Consider the following 25,344-nt stretch of genomic DNA (forward strand, 5'->3'; position numbering starts at 1 on the left):
GTCTATTGGCATGTTTATTGTACCACTCCTTTATCTTATCTTGTTTTTTTTTAAAATTGGGACAATGTTTATTGATGAAGGAGTTCTTGATTATATCTTATGTCGTATCAGGTTTCACTGTAAATCTGTAGTATTAATAACAACTAACTATCTCTTTAAACATTGGCTTATACTACTCCATATATTTCATCCAGTCAAACGTATTAGTCCAGTACTCAATTATTGCAGAAAAAACAAATACCAAGAAATCGTAGTGCTTTACATACTGGGAGGAAACTATCCTTCACGTCTAGACTTAGGTAAGACAATATGGTGAACCTTTTGACTCAGAGGAGCAGGTAGAGGTTGTTAAAACAGTTTCAGGTTTTTAGGTTAATTCCCTTATTAAATTTTCGATAGTATGTTAATGCGTTGAGTTGTGCTGGAGATTAAACAATGAATAATTTTTTACTTTCCAAACAAAACTTCACATTCATTTTCATGTTTTGTCAACAATAACTCCATTATACTTATTTTGGTAGCTTTAGTTCTTCTCTAATTCTTCTCTATCACTTGTTTATATCATCCATATTTTCTATAAATTTGATCCTAGCATGCTCAAGAGAATTGGTTTAGACTATTATTTGTTTTGGCTTTATATTCACTATATTATACTATGTTTGCTATGTTGGTTTGTAGAGAGAGTTTTTAATTTTAAACGCAACTTCATACAAAGCTCTTATTATTCCTGTCAAATTTTACATGGAATGTGCTTTTGCTTTCCATTTTTCCACAATCATCATTTAGAGTTTCACAATAGCTCAGTTGTCCACATGAGATGAGAGGGTTTTTGATTGGATTATGGTTTACCAGCATTTGAACTTTGGTTGGTATCTTATTAATATTAGTGAAAGTACCATTTAGTTGTGTCAAGAAAAATACACAACAACGTCAAAGTCTTTACTATCATGTACTAAAGAGTGTCATTATTCTCATAATACTTATTATATTTCTGATACTAGCCGAAACGTTACAAGTTTAGAAGTCAGAAGTAAAATGAAGTCAACATCATTTGATAGCTGAGGAACATTATGAAAGATATCTGGATCAGGAAGATCAAACAGAAGAAATGGACTGACTATCACTTGAATCAAACAGACTAATTACATTTAGTTTTAGTTCATAAAATGACTAATTTAGTGTCAGTTAAGGCTTTAAGTTATAAAGTAAACCTGTGTTATACTTTAATCAGTAGTAGTATTTGGTCTACTTGCGTTTATTAGACATTTGCTTAAAGTTTGTTTTTTACAAAAGTAAATAACATGCCCATGTTATACTTTAATCAATATTATATGTGTGTAATTTAAATTCTGTAACTTTATTAGCATTTGCTTAAGTTTGTTGCTTGCTTTTATTTGTTAAAAATTGCAACTGCACATCACATCCAAATCTGAAATGACGAGTTTTCAGGGGGATCCTGTGATACAAACAACTACAGAGAATATTGTTATGTATGAGATATTATGACAATATATTCAGGGGAAACCAAAATATATAAACTTACTAGTGATTAAAAAATGTAGAAGATTAAATATTTAAAACAGATACAGCATTATTACCCAGCTAATGGAACACAAACTATTTCAATTAAGACACTTTGTCCATTTGTCTTAAGACTCAATTCATATACATAGTCATACGTCAGGAGTGCCGTTTGTACATGCATGGTAAGCATCAATATTCCCTGAAGGATGGCTATGATTTATTAGTGAAAAAAGTGCATGCTTGTAGTTTAACCTTGCTAAGAAAGCGGAGAGAAAGCAAAACAAGCTTACCATTCCATTCACTCCATTGTTACATTCTTTAAAATTAAGCTCAAAATTACTGTGATAGAGTAAGATGGCAACTCACAGAATGGAGGAATTAAATAGTGCTTATTATAAAATACAATTGTAATGTTATTTAAACTAACTCTATAACTAGTATTTTCTTTGTAACACTCAATCTAGAAAATGGCCTTATTTCTTTTTGGTAGTTTTAACCTGGTGGTCACTATTCGATATAGCTGGTAGTTGTTACTATAGTAAAGCAATATTGATGTTATCATCCTTGTGTCCCACAATATCATTAGTCATCCTATAGCATATAATTGCCATATAATATCCTTCTATTAATCACTTCCCCACTTTTGCTATTTGTTTTATCTGTCTTTATCCTAATGTGTGTGCGTGTATTATAGATTTGTGCTGATGTTGCGAAGTATACCTTTGGTAAAGTGTCAAAAGAGACTGTTAATGAAGTCTCAAGTGGTGACATCACAACATTGTACATGTCACAATGTAACTTTCTCAAGTAATTGTGTTTGTTTTTAATCAATTTTTTAGTATTGACTTTAATCCTTATACTATTATTTTTAGAATGTTATCCTTATAATCGAACTTGTTGATCTATGAACACTGTTAGTATAAATCAAGACAGTTGTGTTATCGTAGTTACACCAGAATTTTATTAAAATAAAAATATGTTCTAGTTGCCAAAGCAATTCAACAAATATAGTTCACTGAGCATGCTATAGTAATATTATTCAAAATTTAGCTTAGTGGACTCTGTTGCAAGGTTATTAACTTTTTGGGCATTAACTTCATTGATCAAACTACTGAATAGTTTTCCACTCCTCATCTAAACAAAGTCAAGTTTTGTGCATTTTGTATTATTGTTTATCTCTTACCACCTTGGTCATTTTTTCCTCTGACTCATTTGCTTTGTCAATCTTTTGTTCAAGGGTCTGCTATGTGAAGCACATTATAGTAAATTTGATACTAGGGCACACTATACAGATAATTTAATCTCTCTGCTTGTGGTTACATCATAAAACATAACTTTTGTAATGAAAACAACATTTCATTTCAACAATTTTGCAATTACAAGTCACTAAGTGATTTTTAGCAATGTTATTTGAAATTTAGCTTTGTAGGCTCTTTTTCATGGTCTTTAACATTTGCTCTAAAAGCAGGGACCCATATACCAGAATACTGTCCACAGACATTGATCATTCCCTTATCATTAACATAAACCTGTTATAATATGCTATTTTTTTCTGTGCATTATTTGGTTATATATATACATATATATATATATATATATATATATATATATATATATATATCTATATATATATATATTATATATATATATATATATATATTACGTATGTATATTTTTGTGTGGTGTTAGTTGGTGTGTATGTATATATGTAAGTATATGTACATTATGTAGTTGTATTAATTAATTCGTTCATGCATACATGTAGAATATAATTTGTGATATTAGAAATTTGCACTTACTTTTCCTTTCTTCTTGTTATTAAGAATAGATTTAGTCCAAGTAAAATCTTGTGCTAATAGTGTAGGATATGATGTGCTTGAAGCATCATTATAATTTATTGAAATCATAAAAATTAATTTTAACAACTGCATACAAAATAGAAATCGAAGTCAGTTCAGTATTATGTTGCACTAACCTTGTTATCGAAGTCCAATTGTTTAGAGAATGCCTGTGAACACAGCTGATTAAATAAATCGATTAATATTCCTGTTTAATTAATCATTATATTAAAATAACTGGAACTGCATGCATGTGGTCATATAATCACACAATGTCATTAAAAATTATGATTTCTATAACTATAAATGCTGCATCTACTTACAGTTCCTATCTCATACAAGGTTAATATATAAAACTTTGCATTTGGGTATAAGTCAACTGTCTCCCCAAACTCAAATATACCTTATACTCGTTAATTTGGTGTATAGCTTAAATTGTAAATAAAAATAAATATCTGAGACATTAATTATATCCATTTGCTATAGGAACCAGTGCATGCAGTACTGGTAGATATGTACACTATATATATGCAAGTGATTGTGTACTAGTCTTGTATATAAGTATTTATAAATATATGAATACTTGCATGCAAAATTAATATTATAACATAATAAGAATATAAATTGGAAATTGCTGTGATCAAAATTCCCAATAGAGTGCTTCCTATAAAAAGCACAGCCAATTCAATTAATTTCATATGTTTATTTAATTACTCATAGTTATCTAAAACATAATAGTTTGCTACATGGATAGACCAATTGTAATTAGAATTTATGATTTTTTAGATCTATCATTTGTACCCTCCATTCTTAGATAGTACTTTGATCTATCTCCATCCAATGTTGCTTTGTTGTCGTAATAAATGCAAATTGCAACTGCTATAGAATGGATGCAGCAACTAGTTATATAGTGCAATTAAGTAGATGCTATATACATACAGTACTGCAGATGCAACATTCTTGAGATGAAATTCAGAATGCAATAGAAAAAAAAAGTGTTCATTACTAGCACTAAAATCTCTTCATATTCTTTGGAAGTTTTGAGATAGCAGTCTCAACCACAATTAACCCCACTCAGCGCATACTGTATACACTACATAGGTTTTGAGTCTAGTCTCAGCTTATTTTTGATTATATCACAACATCTGAAAGCATTTCAATATTATTTAAAGGTTATTGATATGCGTTTTTTTCTAACTACATAATTGGACATCTTTAATGGATACCAGTTAAAGCAAAACAGACAATATATTGATACAATAAAGAAACAAAAATGCGGATTTCCTTTTCGGGCTATTATTTACAGACTAACTGTACTTACCTCGTGGTTGTGACTCTATAATCACGTGAATCTTTAATTTTAACCATCATCACTTTCGATAACTCAAAAAGAATCCGTGTATATACAGCGCGTTGTGGAATATTCTACATTCAATCTGCATAAGATTCAAAAAAAGCTTACAAAGATATTGTTTATTATGCGGAGTCTGTATTTGCTAAGTCTGTATATCGGACTGATGAATCATATCATGACTTCGCATAACATATAAAATACAGCAATAGTTCGTTTAATGACTGTTATTATAACCCTAACATTTATTAATAGTTCTATGTTAGATTTATATTACCAGAAGTATTATGGGGTCTTTTTAAAGGAAGTATTCTATAATATTTGTAGCGTACTGCATGTATGCACAAGTGTCTGTCTACACAATAATAAAATAAAAGTTATTGGTAGTTATTTTTTTTATTATGTTGGTCTTTAGTATATTTTTGGAAGAGATTGTATGTCTTTTTCTACACATACAATTTAGATCTGGAAAAATAATTTTGTTACATTAGATTGAATTAACTGCATCATATGTTTTTTGTATTTAGTTATTATATTTTTTTATTTATCTCTCTCTGGTGGTTTCATATACAGAAGTAATGATATTACAGATTTAGTAAATATTTGAGCTCTGATAAAACAATTCACTGTAGGTACCACTTGACAAGATCTTATTAGATCATAAGTAATTAAAAAGACATAGCTGTATTATGACTATTTTGAACAAATGTCACACCACACATCTAAGTTACATGTACATGTAACATTTGACAGCAGCAACATTAATAAGATATCCTTAACTAGAAAAACCCATTAATAAGGAGCCCATCTTTTAAGAATAAATAAATGAAGTACTGAATGTCCACACTATATACTATTGAACAACAGATCATTTAGTGTTATATATCAGTAATAATGTAGGATACAGTTTCATTACCATAATTTCATTAATTATAAGTATTCTATCCAATATGTTTATCTATTTATAATTGCTCACTAAATACCAAAAATTTGCTTCCGTCACTTTAAAATATGCCAAGATTTGTCATACTGATCACACAAGTCATCATGTAAGGTACACAACTGCTTAGTTGCAGTCATTTATATGAAGTGGGTAGGGTTTTGGTGGATATCTGCTCACTAGTATGGTAATTACTTTTAAATTCCTATTGGAAAAAACAATTGAGATCATTAAGATCATTATTTTCTTTAACAACTGCAGTAGTAAGTGAAAAACATTCTAGAGTACAGTAATTACTTTTTGAAACCCAACCACTCTGCAAATTTTATAATCCTAATACGTGCAGTTACAGCTTGATCATAAGATGGTGGCATATTAGGATCATTTACAGACAACCATTTTCAGCTAGCAAAAGGTCTTTCTAGTCTTATCACAACAGTAATACATGGAGCTTTTGAGCAGAGCTGTACAACTTAGCCTGATGGATAAAAATAGATAGATTTCCTTTTAGTTGTCAACCTATAATTGGCATAATATACATATAGATCTGACTACTACCACTAGGTGCTCTTGTAAGGTGGAGTTTAGTAGTAGTTCCAGCTGCTCTGCTTGAGCTGTAGCTCTAGTAACATGTAATACAATATATTATTATTATTATCACATTTAGGATTACGTTAATTGGGATACGTACATGTATATATGCATTGTTCTTTTGTTCTTCGCACAAATTATAGCACTCCAGGTAAGTAGTTGAGACAACCACCTCATGTTATGATGACACTTCAATTAATACATACTCTTTCTACATTTCAAAAATATTTCTTAATTTCAAAGCCTTCTGTATATGTTGTTGAAGTTATCAAGGAAGAAAGAAAGAATGAAAGAGTATCATGTTATCCCTACAAAGGCAATATTACACCATTATACATCTTAATACAAAATAATAGGTTGCTGTTTAATATAAATAGGCTTCCAACTATGAAATTGTAATTAATCCCATTAATTAAGTAAGCAATGTTTTTGTTTACTTTGTGTTTTTTGTTTGTACTACAGGTAAACAGCAAAAGCATATATCTGTTTATTTCCAATATTTTAATAATGTTTCTACATGTATACGTTTGCTATTAGCTTGTGAACTCTGTCAGTTAGTTTTAACACTTTGACCTCGTGTGTGTGAACTTATATAAAGTAAAGTAAAGTAACTCAGTTTTGATTGTTCATCACCTATAATAAAATAATTCTCATAAATTAATTGTATTATTAATTAACAATTTTAATTAAGACAATATTCATATCTTTAGTAGTATACTGATATTTACTATATTTAGTTTACTAATTTGAACATTTTGTACCTCATTGCCAGGCTCTTCATGCCCCTGTTACGTATAAACAGCATAGTTATATCAACAAAAATGATTTGCTATTTAGAATAACAATATTGTTATTCCATTTTAATATTTACACTGAAATTACACTATTGATTGTTTGGAGATGAAGACACTTTGTCTAACCTGCTCTAAGCGAAGAATTAGTTCTAAATCAGTGATACTTCTCATTCTCTGGCATTTCTTAATGCTTGTCCATGTCAATTCATTACAATATATTGGTGAAACAGTCTACCTCAACAGCAAAGTTGAACATCATGAAAGTCAGTACATTGTTTACAGTATTGGATTATGTTTGATATGCCTTTCATTTCCACTCTTTGGTCTACTTGCTGATGTAAAGACAGGTAGATATAAAACTACCATTGTTGGTGCACATTTCTCATTTTTTTGGTCTTGGATAACAATTGGCTTGTCATATAGTATTAAGACATACTTGCCAGAATATGACACTCTTTCTTTAATTGCCTTGGGTATAGTTTTTATACTGGAAGTGATTGGTAGTTGTTGTTTTTACTCTAATATTGTTCAATACAGTCTTGATCAAGTAATAGGAGCATCAGCCGATGAACTAAGTACTATTATCTATTGGCATGTTACATGCATACCTTTATCTAATCTTGTTTTTGAAATTGGACAATGTTTGTTTGAACAATTTTTTATTATATATTATGTCGTGTCAGGTTTCACTGTAACTGTAGTATTAATAACTAACTATCTCTTTAAACATTGGCTTGATACTACTCTACATATTGTCAATCCAGTCAAACGTATTAGTCAAGTACTTAATTATGCCAGAAAAAACAAATATCCAAGAAATCGTAGTGCTTTTAACATACTGGGAGGAAGACTATCCTTCACGTCTAGACTTAGGTAAAGACAAGTATGGTGGACCTTTCTCAGAAGAGGAGGTAGAGGATGTTTTAAAACAGTTTTAAGGTTAATTCCCTTATTAATTTCTCTAGTGGCGTTGACTGTGCCAGAGAAATTAACAGTGAATAGTGTTTTACTTCCAAAGAATACATCACAATTCATTTTATGTTATATCAGCAAGGATTTGTTATACTTCTCGGTAGCTATAGTTCTTACTCTACTCTATAACTTGTTGATATATCCATGTTTCTATAAATTTATTCCTAGCATGCTCAAGAGAATTGGTTTAGGACTTATTATTGCTTTATTGACTACATTATACTATGTTGTCATGTTGGCTTGTAGAGAGATTTTAATTTAAATACTACTTCATACAAAGCATTTATGGTTCACCAAATTTTACATGGGATTTCTTTTGCTTCATTTTTCCAACATCATTAGAGTTCACGATAGCTCAGTGTCCACATGAGATGAGGGGGTTTTTGATTGGACTATGGAATGCAGCATTTGAACTTGGTAATCTTATTAATATTAGTGGAAAATATCCCTTCAATTGCCAAGGAAAAATACACTGCCAAAAGTCTTTACTATCATGTACTAAAGATTCTCATTATTCTCATAATACTTCTTATATTCCTGATACTAGCCAAACGTTATAAGCTTAGAGTGAGAGAAAATGAGATCAATGTACATTTGATAGCTGAGGAACATTATGAAAGATATATCGATCAGGAAGATCAATACAGAAGAGAAATGGGACTATCACTTGAATCAACAGACTAATTACATTTAGTTTACTTTATAAAATGATTAAGTTAATGTCAGTTAACTTTTACTTACAAAGTAAACCTGCACTGTCCATGTTATACTTTAATCAATAGTATGTGTCTATTAGTGTTGCGTACATTTATAGACATTTGCTTAAGTTTGTTTGCATGTTTTTTTTATTTTTATTTGAATATCACATCAACAAATGAAATGATGGTTTTCATAAAGATCATGCCAAAAAATATAAGGAAAAGCATTGTGTAACTGAGCAATTACAACTTTTAATGTGTAGGCCTAATTTGAAACAAAAAATATGCAAATTTTCTAATGAAGATAGATTAATATTTAGACAGACAAAATTATTGACACAGTTTATGCTTGAAAAAATTAGTTGATGATGCAATTAAAAATCGGACAGGAGAGAGTTATATGACTAATGAATAGATTGTTTGTTTTGTAACATAGTCAGAGCCAAATGAGTTGCATGTATTTTCACTAAATGTAGTATTAACAAACTTATATATGTTTTTGATTATGGAACAACGCTTCTATGTAAGAACGTCAAAAGCTGTGTATGTAAGAATGTCTTTATTATAACTTCCATAGTGACAGCCCTTACACACAATGAATAGTAATGCTATCTCATAATAATAGTGGTATCCACACCATCCATTAAAAATAACTATATAAACAAAATTCACATTAACATGCTAATGTTAAGTTTTTTTAAACAGTACTATTAATATTTTATTTTATGAGAATACTACCATTATTGGATAGCTATCCACTAATGGTAGTACTTCTCATAAAATAACATAATAAAGTACTGTTAAAAAAACTTAACATTAGCATGTTAATGTGAATTTTGTTTATAATAGTTATTTTAGAAGATTACCAAGCTATGTGCCAAGCTGTATGTCAAAGCATCTAAACAAAAAAATTAAATAAAACTTAATGTAGCTCTTTTAATTAAGTTAGTCTTTAGAATATCTTTGGAGGATAACGTAACATATTATTCACATTAAAATTTAGATCAGCAAAAACAACTTTGCTAGATTAAATGCTACATGTAGTTAAATTAATATTTATAAACATGTTTTAAATATCACAACAACAGTAGCTATGTACCCAGAAACTAGTTTAACAAACACTTGTCCATCTTCTAAAGACTCCTGTCATATCAAAAAAACACTAAGTCAGGAGCACAGCTGTGCATGCATGGACAGTGTTCAATATGGCTGAAGGATGGCTACAGAGTATTACCTACATTGATACTTTTAATAGCATTTCTCAGTTTCTCTGTTTAGTTCAAAACCTTTAATTTACCTTCCTCAAGAGAGTTTCTTTTCTAGTAAAATAAAAAATATGTGTAGCAACTCAAAGAGGCAGTTGAAACCTTTTTGTTCAGTTTAATATAATTAGACACCAATCCATAAATATCTGTATGGTAATATTATTATTGGTGATATTACCATCACCACCAGCAAAGCCATTAACAGCTACATTTTCGTAAGTCAATGTGCAAACATGGAGCCATTCAAGGCAACTATTCCACTTCATTTCAGCTAGCTGAGCACAGACATACCAGTATTAATACTAGCCACACCTACTCGTATAGTACTCTTTCCACTTACAAAATACCATAACCGTTATGAAGTATAAGATTATAGAAATGGTCCAGTGAGAAAAACGATTATATTACACATTGAATAATAGATATTTGTATATTGCTTACACATTTCTGGAAGTTTCCTTAAATCATAGAAAGTAGGTACTACTACAGCATTCAATAATATAGAGAAAACAGTCCAGTAGTATAACCACCCACTACTTCGTTGCCACGCCTCTTGAAAGCAGAGGTGGTCCTAAGTAAGTATATATAATTAATCTTTCATACTAAAGTTAAGAATTCGTACAGTAACATTAATAAAATTGGTCAACTTTTATCCACTGCACCCTACAATGCCAGCAGAATCTAGAACATGTCCAATGGATTGTTTTAGGTTTTGCAATTATATATAGGTATATATATATAGTCTTGTGTCAAACATCTGGCCACACAAGACTGATTATATATATATATATATATATATATATATATAAACAGTCAATTTGGATGTACTTGACCCTATAGTTGTATATAGGTCATGTCCATATACTTAGTACAATGTACTATATTAGACTAATATAGTACATTGTACTAAGTGTATTGCAATTAATTGTAATTAATTAATTGTAATTACTGCATTCTTGTTATATTATAGTACGTCTTCTCTAATATTATGTCTACTGTATTATAAACTATGTTGTAATGATTTTGTAATATTACATTTATTAGCTTTGATATATAATATGTATACTATGTAAAATGATGTTTTGCTTGTAACTTGGAAAGTTGCCAACTCCTTTTCAATACATTGGTGTAATCCAATTCTGAAACAACATGTATAATTAATAAAGTATACATAAGTATTAAAAATTAATATATCAGACCTTTATATTTAGTACAATATTTTGTCAGCTAAGTCATGTTGATTTAAACTATCATCTCTTAAACGTATCTAGGAAAATTGCAAAGATGCTAACGTTGTGTTTGACATGATCCTTTAGATCATCAAGAATCTGGTCAAGACGATCTGAAACTAGTCTCCTGTGTTCGTGTCTTTAATCTTTTTGAAAATATTCTCAGTAATAACTTCTTTTGAATACAGTTTCCTTGCTAGGGTAATGGGATCAATATTTGACTCAACAATAATATCAGTACATTGAACTAATACCCTTCTACCTATTTCAGAGTTTAGAGTACCATCTGTAGGATGAAGAGACAAAACATAGAAGTAGCAGTAATATATTATCATAGATTACATATAATGAGATGATTAGTCTGTATCAGATGATTACATATTTATAGTCTTTTTGACATGAAGAGGCTTTTTGTAATAGTAATGCAGTCATGATATACTTTACAATCGTAATGTTTTGATATAGGTTAATTGCTGTATTTACTCACCTGTGACAGATAGTGAGCCTCTTGGATCTTTTGTATTCATATGAGCAGGAAATGATTCTAGAAAAGTGATATCACAAAATTATTAGCATTAAGAGGAACAGAAAAAATAGGAAGGGAGAGAAGATCAAAGTGCACACATAAGTAACACTAGTCATATTTCTATTTTTAGAGACACACTTAACTAAACAAGAACTGGTAAAAAATAAGTGTACAATTAACAATAGCTGATTTATAACTCATTGTGCAGGTTTGCTTTACCTTTGCTTTAAATATTCCAATAATATTGTTCCTTTTTTCACCATGAAACAAGATATTGGTATGTAATGCAATGTTTGTGAAATATACTTCTTTAGCTTGTGGCATATGTGAAACTTCCCAAAGCAGCAGAACAGCTACGAGAGTTATAGTTAAATCTTTAGCAGAGACATTTTTGATGTAAATACAAGTCCCCAGGCATGTATGTTTTCAAACAAGTAACATGACTAGCGTGAAAAATGAGGACATATCAATTATTTGTGTGGGTGCTGCACATTCTTTAACCTTCCCTTTACTATATCATGTTACTTGTTGTGATTACCTACTATTCTAATAAACATACTATAATATCAGTCAGACAAAGGGCTTAGTATAACACAAATGTAACATATATATATATATATATATATATATTATTATATATACATATATATATATATATGTATGTATGTATGTATGTATGTATGTATGTATGCATATAATGTAGATTAAAATATTTAAACAAATGCTTTTACCAAGTTCACTCTCAACTGCAGCAGCAGCATAGTTATCAATCCAGGGAAGTTGTCACACTCGATCTATGCTTTTGGTTGATGTGCCATCTTTACAGCAAGTTATAATGATTTTTACCTTCATCTGGACGACACAGGTGGTCTGTTGGATGTGGACATATAGAACAAAGGAAACGTTCCTGAGCAGTGAGAGAATTGGCTTATAATGAAATTTCTTAACAAACATCTCCAATCACTTCAAAGATGACATCTTTGATAGTGGAGCACTTTCTAGGAGGGCCAGAATAGCATACTTCCATCCAGTAGATAGCATCTACAAGTAAAAAGTCCTCCCCAGGACCACCCCCCCCCCCCCCCCCCCCCCCCCTCCCCCCCCCCACCATGTTAAACGAATAGCATTACGATACTGCATTCCAGACATTGATGGTTGATGAAGCTTAAAATGTGGTGCGACATTTCGTTTAAGGAGACCCACAACCAAGGCAGGAAAGAGACCTTGAGGAATTGGCTTTGCATCCCATGTGAAAATAAGGCAATCAATGGCTTTATTAAATGGGGCTCTAATATTCTCTAAAAGAGACGTTTTCCCGTTGGCAAAACACTTGGCAGAAAAAAGTTACTTTTTCTGGCAATGGAGCAATAACAAATATATCCTCCATTAACTTTAAGAAGTCATCTGCAGTAAAATCAGGTGAGAAACCTTCAGGAAGACAATCGAGTAATTTGCGTGCAAAAAATACCTTCAGCTTTGAGTTTTGTGCATGAGCATACGGTGGAAGAACTACATTCAATTCATCTAAATAACTGACAGCATCTGTAAAAGAGATGCTGATTACTTCTGATAGCTTACTAAAAAGTGGTTGGGGATGGAGGAAAACTACATCAGGTAATACAGTAGGAAAATACAAGAAGATAGTCATATCATGGTAGTACATCAGTGCAGCTTCTACCTCCTTGCCATCCATCCTAATTGTCAAACCAATTCTCAAGCAGTCTCTCTTACTTACAACCATTGACTTTGTATTTTCCTGAAGTTCATATAGCTCAAGCTGAAACAGGTACCATCGTACTGGAATTTCTGCCTCAATGTAAGATTGACACACAATTGTACGAATTTTCTCTGCAATCTTCTTTTCAGATTCACCTCTGGCTGTTGTGTCGAGAGGAAATATTATCTGCTTTTCAGTTTCACAATAATTCATACGCACATCTCTAAATTGCTTTAAAGTAGACCACAAAACGAGCATTCTTTTCCTCCAAAGACTCGCTCACACATTCTGTTATTCTATCAAAAAATGTCCCAAGAACAAGAATGGAAGGCTGAAGATGTGAAAAGGTGATGTGAATTTTGTGCAAATCAGGCTGATCTATGGAAGTTAATGAACGGAAGGAAGACTCAAGTAGTTGTAAATTTGTAATTTGCCGCTCCACTGGTATACACCAGTTTTTGACCTTTCAAGCTAAAGTAAAATTTAGGTTGATCATCAAGCTTCTCATTTAGCTTTTGTGTGAGTATATTGACTTGATTGTAATGTAGCAATGCTGGAGCTATATCCAAAAATGCTGCCTGTCCACCAGAGTCAATACAATGTATCCAGTGGGTGTTACAAAGCTCAGGTGACTCCTTACAGTAGGTAAGATTTTGACAAACTCGTTTGAGCTTGCTGATACAGGTGGAGGTGGTGATTCATGAGAGATGACTTCACCCGATTGTGGTTCATACATTGATGAAGAAGAACCTTGTGATCTATCATCATCAGGTGATGACTCATTTTCACTATTATGAACTGGAGAGGTAATACATTCAGATGTAGTAGACTGTAGCATACTCTTTACTGTTCTAGCGAGCATGTTTTTGAAAGATGACCGATCTACCTTGCCCCATATTTGGGTGGTAGATGAACTTGATGGATCAGATCCACTGATGACACTGGAGGTCTCACCTTTCTTATCTCAGGAGCAGTTGTTACAGGAGTACTGTGATGACTTTCTGGAGGTGCTGATTTAGCAAAAGCTTCAAAACTGATGATTTCCCTGTTCCTGGAGCTCCTGACATAGCCATCATTGAGTACCTTGCTGTAATTTTTCTTCATCAAAAGCTTTGTCAAGCAACTTAGAATAATCTATAGAAAAGAGACAAACAACTTGATTAATAATAGAGAATTTTCATTTTGCATTTAAACAAAACAGATTAAATTTGAAATCAAATAATTATACTTTTAATCTGTACTTTAGACAAGAAGAGACTGAGTACAAATATTAAATGGATATTAAATATTTAATGGATAGTTGTTACAATTGTGAATTGACATGATACTATTACTATTATACATCACAAAGATATTGTAGTGTATAACTGACAATAAACAGATTCTAGTAATGACTATAATTATGAGTAAAAATCAGAATTTGCTCAAGGAGCAATTTTTAAACTTGACATGTGGTGGTTGAGATGCTAACTTGCTGTTAACTTTATTATGATTAGCTACAATTCTAATTCCAAGTAACCATATTATAGTATCAGTCCTACTAAGGGCTAATAATATACAGAAGATGACCCCAATGTTTTGTAATACTATGCAGCAGTTAATACAATATATTCTAATAAATGAATTTTAACATTGTTTTCTTACACTATAATCTACAAGTAGCTTTTTACTTGCATCAAATTTATTAGAGAGGAATGACCTTGTTATATCAAATATTATATATAATATATATATATATATAATAAGTTACCAATTTATGTATCATAATGTAACATCAAAATATGACAACATTTAAAAATATACTAAAGAAGATGACATTACATGTAGGTACAAACATAATTATAACTATTTAATTAGCTGGATTGAGGAGGCAGTAGTTTCATAAGATACTCATGCCTCATATATTAGTATTACTTACACTGTAAGTACATGTCTATGGTTATGAACAACATTACCTTTTTTGGCTTCATCAATCAAACGTATTATGGAAGCTCTGTTGTTGTCTTCAGGTTTAACTTTGTCTGTAGCTGCTTTACCATACTTGTTCTTAATGGTAGCATTAGCTCCATTAGATAATAGTAATTTGATGCATTCCATTTTACCCTCAGAACATGCATCGTGTAATGGGGTGTCACCATCCTATATAATGAAATAAATCATACATCATAAACATTGAAAGTTGTTAATTACAGGTGTATTGATATTTTATAATAAACACAATAATATATAATGTTTTACTAATAACTCATTTATTAATTTACAAAAAAATCATACATATATTAACAAAATTGAAACATGTCTTTCCAGTCATATTATCAATATAATTATTATAAAAAACTAACTAAGTAACAACAAAGAATTTTTTAAAACCATTGGTATCATTAAGTCTAAGATATATTTTGTATATGATACATAATAGTTAAAAATAACAGTCATAATAAATATATATTTCCTGTTAAACTTATCATCAATCTTAGGTCATCACTTAACATATATGTTTATTGTAACAGTCTTCATTTTCACAACTTACAATTACTACACTAATATATATATCAAACAAAAAACAATACATTACAATGAGTGACGACATGTATACAAAAGTCATAATATTTATGACTAGATTTGTGTCATAATTTAAATCCATTTTTTACTACTACACAAATAATTGTCTTATTTCTCAAGCAATAACACTGACAAATTATTAGAACTTATTACTTCTTCACAAGTGTATTTTTCATAGTACAAACATGTAATGTTCATTGACTGTATACAGAAATTTGGTATAAAAAAATGTCAAGAGCGCACATAATATCTGCTTGTTGTAATACTGAGTTAATGATTTTCTAAGTGATGTACAGTATCACTTATTGTACATATTATTATTAATATGTTATCATTAGTGTTGTTTTAGTTAACTATAACTAAAACTAAAACCCTTTTAGTTTAGCCTATTTGACTTTCAGTTAACTAACTATAACTAACTAAATCTTTTTTGTCTGACAATTAACTAACTAAAACTAACTAAAAGTTTTTTTGAAACCAAGAAAACTAAACTAAAACTAACTAAAATTAATATAATAATGGCAAAAACTAACTATAACTAACTATTATAGTTAGTACTGAACTAAAACAACAGATACCTGTACTCAATAAATAATTGTCATACTTGCACAAAAGATAAATCACTACTAGTGATAAGTTAACTTGTCATAAGTTAACTGATAACAAAGATAGCACAATTCAATACAAGCACATGTATACATTTCACTTTGGCTGTACAATAAGCTATCACAATGCACATACAACTGTGTGCTGGACATACATCAGTAGGCAGTACAAAAGACAGGAAGTAGAAACTTCTGTTATGTCTGCTATGTCAACTGGAAGATCAAAACAAGCCCAGTTTGGGAATACTTTTGATGATGATGAAGCACCAAACAATAATGTTTACAAGATTGAGACCTCAAAGAAGTTTGAATGTGAGAATAAAATAAAAGAAAAAATCCAACTAATTTAAAACAGTACCTGAGCTAATATCTTGCTGATACTTATGTTATTGGAGAAAGAAAGAGTCTTAAGGATACTTGTAATGGTAAAAATGACGCCAGGCAAGTAAGCCTTAATCATTTTGATGCTGCATAAATCTTCTTACATCAAATAATTTAGAAAATAACTGAGACATTATCTACATTGATTAGTAGTGCAAATATTGCAACAATTCTAGTGGAAACCAGAAATTTTGTGATCTACTAATGGAACAAGATTCCTCTTCCAAAGCTGGATATGCATCAAGTGATAGAACAAACTGATTGGCAGATACAAATTTAAAGTCTGAAATACTTTTAAGAAAAACGAGCAATATCTTTGTCTTATAATGCATTAAATTTAACTAACTTTCTCAACTATAACTAACTAATATTATTCCTTATTATAAGTTATCATTTAACTTAAAAATATCACTTACAAGTTATCACGTCACATCTTGGTTTATCTTTTTGTGCAGTTTTGATAGTCTGTTGTTTTAATTCAGTATACTAACTATAATAGTTAGTTTTAGTTAGTTTTTACCATTATTACATTAATATAGTTAGTTTTAGTTAGTTTTCTTTCAAAAAACTTTTAATTATTTTTGTTAGTTAATTGTCGGATGTGAAAAATTTAGTTACTTATAGTTAATTGATTAAAAGTCAAATGGTCTAAACTAAAAGAGTTTTAGTTTTTTAGTTGACTACTCAAATGCTAGCCTAGTAAAACAGTCCAAGATCAGAATATGATCTCTCCTTCTCTCTCTCTCTCTCTCTCCTCTCTCTCTCTCTCTCTCTCTCTCTCTCATTATTATACAAAGTATTGTACAAAAGTATAATATGATTTCGTCTTCAGATATATATATAGGCTCTTTAAATTTGGAGATAATTTCATTCTAGCTAATTATAGTCACTAGGTTAGTAGAGTTTATCCATATAAACATAATTATAAGCACAATATGACTTTACTACATGCTGCAAAAATGCATTGTTAATAAATCTTGTACATCAACCAACTCATTTAAATACTGTCAATTACTAACACTGTGTCATCTTGTCTTAATTATAGCTAATATAATAACCACTTTTGTCTTTATAATTATTATATTGTATATATATAAACTTATAGGAGGTGATTAAACCACAAGTAACTACATAATTACATGTATTAACAACAATAAAACATACAAAATACAGTCATTTATAGCAATGATTACATGTTCAATAATGGAGATACTTACATTGTTAATTGCATCCACTCTTGCACCTGCTTTTATTAGCACATCAACTACATTATCGTGACCGTAGAAAGCAGCCCAGTGAAGAGGAGTATCATTTTCCTACATAAAGTGAGATGTCAGTATTTATGAACAGTTCACTTTATTATATAGAGCTAAATCTAATGGTGCAGTATTAAGGGTTTGTAGTCATCATGTAGATATTATGCAACAGTCAAACACAAAGCTTGGAACTGTGTAAACATACTACCATTATCTTATTATTTATGGTAGGTAATCTAAGGGTAGAAAATGTTTGAGAGGTAGTTGTTATGGATGTACAACCACTTGATTAGGCATAAACTACAATCAGAATTTAGAAAGACTTTTCCCAATAGAAGGACAGAATAATTGATGTGGTTCTCAAGATGGGAAATCTTTACTGGTTAAAGATCGAGACACACAAAGCTACAAAATGGTCCAATGAATATTATTATCTTGAAAAGTGTTATTAAGCAAATATATTTCCTTATGTGACAGTCTATAGATGAAGTATAATGCTTATGGCAAGCAATTTTGGAGAAAGATACTATAGATCAAAATAAATTTGGCAAAAATAAATGTTAGTGATTTCTTATACCTATGCTATGCTGGAGAGTGAAGGATTTGGAAAATGAATAACATTTTACCAAAATCTTTATTTCTTATATGTTACCACAATCTCTTTAATGTTGAAATTTATTATGTATACTAATTTTAATGACTACCATAATAACATGTAAGTGTTTAAAATTGTAGTGTAACACATTTAATATATTGAATTATGAATACTAAAAATATGGCTGGTATAATTTTTGTTTAATGATAAAAATACACTAAATCACAAGATACAATTATTAGTAGACTTAATTAAGTTATTTACTTAACAGGATAAGGAAAACATATTACTTTACTCTGTACAATCTATATTAAATATAGACCAAATATGTACAATATTGTGCTAAATATCTGATGTATATAATTTTCATTTCATTTGTTGAATTTAATGCAATTGTTTAATTTTTTAAGTTTTTAAAAATGAAAATTATAATGTTCTTTCTCAAATCCAAATATTGAAACATAAAAAATGTAAGGGCTCTTTATAAAAATAGAACGTAGTTAGGTATGCTTTCGACTTATTAGTGTAATCACAATCAAGGGGTTCTATTTGATACTTAAACAAGTTACACTTATCAGAGCTTTACCAGCATTTTTGGTAGATTGTAAGTTTATGAAGACAGTGAGTGAATGAATGTGGGTGTGGCAAAAAGTCTTGTAATAAATCTAGAAAATGCATTTATAAATGCCACATTAAAGAAAATTTATAATAAAATATTTTCCTTCAAACATTTGTGTCATATGATTTGTATGGACTGGCTCTGTTAGAATTATTCAGCAACATTGTTATTACATCAACAAATGTATGCATCATGTCAGTAATATTAACACTTATTATTACTATCATGAGTGTATAATGAGAAAAAATGAAAAGCAAAGGAAAATATAAACTACTTCACTATTGATTAAAATGACATAAGACTTTGTGTTATGAAATGTAGACCATCCCATATATTATACCTCAACTAACATCACACTATAATGATGATACATTGTGTTGTGATGTGTAATTATTGGATCATACACTTGTTGATAAAAGCACAATGTATATGATAATAGGTTATATTCTGTAAACATATATTGAAATATTAGAGCTAGTAACTTACATAGTCTGGATTGTGATAGTTTACATTAGCACCTCGATCAATAGCACATTTTACTTCTTCTATATTTTCAGTAAAAGCTGCATGATACAGTTGTCCATTCTATTTTAAAGACAAATATGTTTCATATACTGTAGTATAGTGAGTATACAGATCAGCCTTATAACTAAAAGACCATCTTTTAAGAAGATATTCTGTCCATGTAATAACACTGTATATGAGTTTAGTTAGTATCACAGTGATATATAGGTATAATGACATAATAATAGAAACATTATAGACTTACTAGTTCTCTCTGAGACATTTTGAATAGTGTAGGTCCTTAGCTGTCATTGTCCCTATGTCAAGTGTCTATAGACAATACAGGAAGTAGATAGTAGATGACATAGATAGTAGTGCATAAATTGGAAAATTAAATTAGAACTAGACACAATATTTACAAGGACTATTGATGGCTTCTTTTTCGTGTAGTAGTGTTTATATATTTTAACGTCAGTAAAAATACAAGTGATCTAGTCACATGAGTGTTAATAAGGCAAGAAAATAGAGGAAACATTTATATTATGAGTACTATCTTGTATTTTAATCAATGTGTGTGGGCTAGATTTGGACATAGACACTCATCCAGGTTGATTTTGTTTGCATTAATCAATTTTGCAAATAAACCATTATCAAAAACTAAGAGCACAACAAAGACCTAATACATGGTAACTAAAGACACAAATAAGAGAGAGCAGATATAAGAAAAGTTCTTTTACATTCCAGAATAAGAAGTTTGATCTTATGATTGTAGATAGTCTAAATTAAGTTTAATTAATATTGACTATAATCAAAGAACCTTGGAGATTATTATAAATACATCATGTAATGATATCCATACTAATTATATTGCATGTATTATTGTAAGATAATATATTCTATAAATGATTATATGTATACTAACAATACATATATTATTGAGTGGTTAATTGTCCAATATTACAAGATATAAATTATATTTTGTGTTGCTCAATGTCTTGACAATGAGTTTAATTACCATTACCATTACATGGAAAATAATGTACAATTAACACTAATATTACTTCAAAATTTGTAATTAATAAATAATTAATTTTTTAACTTAAACATTATAACATTCCTGAAATGTACATGTATATGGTTGTTAGCTAGTATTTTACCACTATACATAACATGTATACTCACTAAAATTTCTATCTTCAAATCATCAACCTGGTACCTTCTCATGAGCAGCTACAGTCAACTTATATCTGTCAAAAACATTTCTTCAAATATTCTTAAGTCATAAGTGATATTTTTCGAAACAGTTAACTCTGGACATACAATTTTGGAGTTCATAGGTGTGTTGAATGCATATATGTTTCACATGAAGGAGTAGCATCAACAGAATCATGTTAAATCAGGTTCTGTATTTTCAAGTACATTAAAGTAAGCAATCCAACTACCACACATCTTATAACGTACAGTGATTGATGTGGGAGGCAAAATTGCAACTTTAATCTTGTCTCTTTCTGTGTACATAGTGTCAGTAATGTAGTAACTGTTGACGCAAAAGTATATTGTGGTTGGACATTCATACTTACTTGTTGATACATATTTAAAAAATTAGATGTAACAAACAACATATTTTTTTCCATAGGATGGAGTAGTCTTACATCAAAGGCAAGACATCCATTGACTATAACAAAAATGACAATAGATGACTTCATTTCGTGTGACAATCTTTTCCAGGCTATCATTAATCTTAATGTCAACACCAAGAAACAAAAAGTAAACTGACTGAAAAAAGCAATGGATTAGGGTATAGAAAGATGATCCTGTAGCCTTTCAGTATCATTACACTCTGAATTCTTTGGAAGAATGGAAGAAGTGTTTTTAAAAAAGAAGAGGAAAAAGGTGCACCTCCAAACATGGGTAGGATTGAGCAATTACCACTCTATACCAGTCCTCAAAAGATTAAAAGTGCAAAACAATAAGATGTTCTGAGTATCTTGGAGTTTATGCTTCTAAGTTATAATCTTTTTTATCATGGACTTGTAAGTGAAAGGATAGTGAGACTCTGAAAGTGACAGTGTCAACGATGATAATGAAGATACTATGTAAAATATATTTTAATGTATTATGCTAAAAATATTAATATTAAAAAGTTGATCACCACAATGTTCGGCCATTTGTGGTCACAGTCAAGCATTTTATAGCAAACAAAACACTTTAAAGAGTTATTAATTAGAATTTGCACCACATGGTTCTCAGTTCCTCAGTTATGACCAGGCTTTCCAGCTCTATTTGGTGATATTAAATATGGATTTTAGAGTGTCCCACAAAGTACAAGAGATATTATGCCTTAATGAAAGCAATCAAAAATGAGATTTTAAATATATTATGTTGAAACATGTAATATATCCACTATATAGATACACAAACAAAATACTAAATTATTAAGTTATGTAATATTTTAAATAGGTTATGTAATGATTAAGTACAATAGAAACTACAATAGAATTTGTTAAAAACTGTTTTCTTTGTATAATAATAAAACACAACAGCAGCTGTATAATTTTCATGAAGGATTTGTTACATATAAAATATGTATTTGTATTGGTAGTTTGTCAATTTGATCAAATTAAATCAACCTCTAATAATTCTTCCTCCAACCTTTCATGTTGTGTTGTAGATAAATATATGTGATGAGTGCTTTCTCAGCTGGATATTTTAAGACACCAGTCTAGGTCAAAAATATTCCATATTATACATCTATAACAATGTTTGGAAGAGACACAATTGCTCTATTGTACCTTTCCATTCAAGTGGCCATAAAACTTAATGATCTCCGCCCAGGCGATATTATGTGGGGTGTGTCACCTCGTACTTTGATAAACGAGTGATGGCTGCAAGAAACCTCTCTTTTAAGGATATATTAGAAGAGAAACCACTATTGATGAATTATGTGAGCATATTCGTATTGGTGGTAAATGGTATCAGTTAGGAATACAGCTAAACTAGATCCTAAGAAGTTGCGTGATGATATTCAAAGCTACCAGAGGATTCTACTTACAAAAACAACAAAATGTTTGAATTGTGGCTAGATACTAAACCTGATGCTACCAGAAGACAAGTGATAGATGCTTTGAGGAAGGAAGTCATTGAAGAAAACACTGTTGCCCCTATGAGTATGAGCAGATGCTGAGAAAGTCTTGTAGCATGTCTGGTGAGTCAAGTATTTATCTTAAAACTTTGATGTGCTGTGTTTATTATAGAAATTGACTCTCCAGCCACAAATGCAAGTACCATTTTTCAGTTCCATATTAATGCACTGTCAAGTGTCTGATTAATCCTGTGAAAGTGTCCCAACTCTTATTTAGCAAGGGATGTATCAGTGAAGAAAACACTTGATAAGATGGAGACATTAGAAGGCTTTGTTGATGAGAAAAAGACAACTCTGTTATCTGCCATACATACAGCAGTATTATCAGATCACAAGAAGTTGAAATTGGTAGCTACAGTACTGTCCACATTTCAAGAGACAAAACATTTATCTGAAAGAATTATAAGTGAATATGGTAAGAATATCAGTCACTTACTTTACAATTGTTTCTTTTTGCTTAGCTCAAAAGTGTCCAGATAATGAGGTGAGAACAGTTAATGTTCAAGATACAACAATAAAAGGTCATAGTTGTGAAGATCGTGCCAGTGATATTTTACGTTATCATTATGGCACTCTTTCTCAGTCTCTTGTATACCCTATTAGGGTAGCACAGTTACTATGTGGAGAAAAAGTTATTTCACAAACAACATTATCTAACGTGAAAACTAGAGCACAGTCTCACTTTGAAAAGAAGCATTTTTCTTCTACTTAAAGCTGTACGTCTGCTGTTCACACCGACTACCATAATCTAAAAGTGTTTGCTAGTGTACTGTTAAAGTTTACTTGCAATGTACCATGTGCTAAGGCTATCTTAAAAGATTATGGTAAGTATATAATGCTATGTATTGTAATTGTTAAAATAAATAATTTGTCATAGAGAAAGTATTAATTTGAAGATGATAATGAAGAAGTACAATCTAGTGCTACTGGAGTTAGTGAAGGTACATGTAGTCATATTACAATTAAGAGTGTATTTCATTAATCCAAACACTAGGTAATCCATTGTCAATTGAGAATCAATCAACTTTAAGTCAAGGTTAGTTTTGAGCTCAAGGTATTAAACAGTTCCCATTTTTTTTGTAGATGACACTTCATTGACAAGAGGCATTCCATACCTCGAAAGTTAGACCCTATATTTGGGTCTATTAGAAGAAAGTTTGCTGTAACCTTCAGCACAATTCGAGAAGTTATTAATAAAACTTCTCCACCTCTGGATAAGTTGAAACGATTTCTTAGAGATGGTTATTCACACTTCAAAACTGAAATAGCTCATTCCAATTCTGTTGACGATGTCTTGGATGTTGTGAGTGAACACTGTACACTGATCAATATCAATTGTCTTTGAGGGTATTGTGGAACGATTTGATATCAAAGAAGCTAAGAGATACATTCAAGCATACAAAGATGAGGTTAAGACCATTTTGTGAAGAAACCAAAGCATCTCTTTGTCTGGGAGAAATTTCAAGGTGATAAAAACTCCTCTTCTCAAATGTGAGACAGCTATCTATGTCTTGGACTGGGATCCTACGACTACACAGTGGCAGATATACGAGATATTCTCTCTGTATCAGTTGAGGGAAATGTAGAGATTCATGATATCAGAGAGGGCAAGTCCATTGTTGGTTACTTGCTTTTCTTTTCCCACTCAGTCTAGCAACTTTGGCTTATTGCCAAAGCTCAGGAGACTCTTGAATCAGTGAAGAAAAAAAGGATTAATCCAACTAACAGTTGGATATTGCACCATTTATGATAAATTTCAAAGGACACAGGTAAAAGATAAGTAGTATTAGACAACAGGTGCTACATGTGTTGTTTATTTATAATAGGAGGTTAGAGCTATTGTAGAACAGAACACAAAAGAGTTGAGAGGTCAACTGGAAGTAGAACATACTATTAGTAGAAAAATGACTATGGAAATGACATCTATTCTCAGACAAAATGAAGGTACAGTATTTGAACATTGTGCGTCTATTACATATCTGATCACAATTTGTGTCAGTATAGAAGCAAAACAAATGAAAGAAATAATGATGAAAATTTGACATCACTTTTGAAAAAACAAAGGAAGGTATATACTCTAATTATCATAAGTCCAGTCTGTATCAATCATTTGTTAAGTACTTTGATAAAATTTGTATGTGATAAATTGTTTCCTTTTTAGCTGCTGAAAAAGGGTTACTATCAGCGTCTTCAGAGAGACAGAAAGAAATAGAGACACTACAGGAGATAATAACT

The 25,344-nt window shown here is 30.5% G+C and overlaps 1 pseudogene; it reads right to left on the reverse strand.

Moving 5' to 3' along the window:
- Positions 1 to 14,085: 14,085 nt before the first annotated feature.
- The window catches only part of LOC121392626, a 75,090-nt pseudogene continuing 63,831 nt past the window's right edge, over positions 14,086 to 25,344 (reverse strand).

Source organism: Gigantopelta aegis, unplaced genomic scaffold, assembly GCF_016097555.1.
Source record: "Gigantopelta aegis isolate Gae_Host unplaced genomic scaffold, Gae_host_genome ctg4202_pilon_pilon:::debris, whole genome shotgun sequence".
Lineage (NCBI taxonomy): Eukaryota > Metazoa > Mollusca > Gastropoda > Neomphalida > Peltospiridae > Gigantopelta > Gigantopelta aegis.